The following is a 2,269-nucleotide window of genomic DNA, read 5'->3' on the forward strand; positions in this document are numbered from 1 at the left end:
ATAAACATTCCTCACACCCTACCACCTGCCAGCACCGTTGACTAGGTAGAGTACTCTTCCTCATTTTTTCCCTGTATCCTGGGCTTACCTCTATGAATACACTAAAACCTTTAAAGAGAAATGTTTCTCTTTTAAGTATGTTTCCCCCCATGAGACTCTAAACAAATCAAGATCAAGAATGGATCTTAATCGTCTTGGGCTCATCAGACCTCATAGTAAATGACATAGAGTAAGTCATCTGTAAATATTTGTTAAACTGAATTGAATCAATAGACAGAGTTTGGAGATTTCTAACAGCAGAAAGTACGGCCTTCAAGTTACACCTATTTTATAGGAATAGCAAATAAGCACATGGAAAATGCTCTATATCATTAGTCGTTGAGGGAATATAGGAGAAAATCACAATATGAAAGCACTACACATTCCCTATGGTGACTAAAACGTTAAAACTGACAATACCAAGTGTTTGCGATGTTGTGGAACAATTGGAACTCTCATACCATATTGCCAGGAATGCAAACTGGTATAACCACTTTGGAAAATAGTTTGACAGTTTTTTCCTAATAAAATTAAACATATATCTTCCGTATTACCCAGAAATCCCATCCTAGGTATTTATATAAGATAAATGAAAAAAAATATGTCCACTCAAGGATGTATATGTGAATTTTCACAGTAGCTCAGTTAACAATAGCCAAAACTGGAAACCACACAAATGTCCTTCAACTGGTGAATGAATAAGCAAATTGTGATATGTCCATTTATTGGAATACTGCTCAGCAATAAAAAGGAACAAACTACTGACACAACAGTGTAGATGAATCTCAAATACATTATACTAAGTAAACTATTCTCAATTCAAGACCACGTAGTACATGATTCCATTCAAATGAAGTTTTAGAAAATGCAAAATTACAAGGACGGAAAGTAGAGACCAGGAGTGGGGAGAAGAGACAAACTGCAAGGGAATACAAACAAACTTTGTGGCACAATGGAAATGTTAGACAGGGTCTTGCTCTGTTGCCCAGGCTGGAGTGCAGTGACACAATCACAGCTCACTGCAGCCTCTGACTCCTGGGTCCAAGCAGTCCTCAGCCTCCTGAGTAGCTGAGATTACAGGTGCAAACTATCATGCTCAGCTCTATGATGGAAATACGCTAAAATGGCATAGTGGTGGTAGTTATAGGACTGTATATGTTTGTCAAACTCATTGAACTTTATAGTTAAATGGGTGTATGTAAGTTATACTTCAATAAAGCTGATTTTAAAAATATACGTTTACTCTTTTGTTTAAATGACTTTTTGAGGTAGTGAATATTCTGTCCCTGGAGAATTCCAAAGACAAGCTGAACGGGTTTCTGTCAAGCATGTTGTAGAGGGCATTCCGGAGTTGGGCACAAGCCCAGAATAGATGGCCTTTAGAGGTTATGGAATTTAGAGTTTTGGAATTTAGGCTTAAAATCAGTATTATGCACAGTAGAAAGAACAATGGTCCTGGAGTCCTGGAGTCATTCATTTACTTGTTCATTGTTTACTAAACACCTATCATGTGCCTGACATGGCTCAATGATGTTGAGTTAAGTTGGTTTGAGATGGGTTTCTTTTTTCTTTTTCTTTTTTTTTTTTTTTTTTTTGAGATGGAGTCTTGCTCTGTCACCCAGGCTGGAGTGCAGTGGCGCGATCTCGGCTCACTGCAAGCTCTGCCTCCTGGGTTCACGCCATTCTCCTGCCTCAGCCTCCCGAGTAGCTGGGACTACAGGCGCCTGCCACCTTGCCTGGCTGGTTTTTTTTTTTTTTTTTTTTTTTTTTTTTTTTTTTGTATTTTTTAGTAGAGACGGGGTTTCACTGTGTTAGCCAGGATGGTCTCGATCTCCTGACCTTGTGATCCGCCCGTCTCGGCCTCCCAAAGTGCTGAGATTACAGGCTTGAGCCACCGCACCCAGCCGAGATGGGTTTCTGTGCAATCACATCTAAAAAATCCTAACCAATACAAGCCCAGAACTAGGTATTAAATTGGGAGATACTGACTATAAGCACCAAAAGAGGAGGTCAATGAGAGGCTTGAGGAGTCAGGGAGACCACTCACTTACTTCCACTGCCACAGTCTTGGTCCAGGCTGTCGCCTCCTCTCACCTGGACAGTTACAGCAGCCTTCTCACTGCTCTCCCTGAGTCTACTTAACTGCCTTGGGTGCATTCTATACACAGAAACCAGAGGGTTTCAGTGGCCACCTGAAATCCAGATATGACCCCATTGCCTTCCTGCCTAA

Source organism: Macaca thibetana, chromosome 6 (genome assembly GCF_024542745.1).
Source record: "Macaca thibetana thibetana isolate TM-01 chromosome 6, ASM2454274v1, whole genome shotgun sequence".
NCBI classification, from domain to species: Eukaryota; Metazoa; Chordata; class Mammalia; order Primates; family Cercopithecidae; genus Macaca; species Macaca thibetana.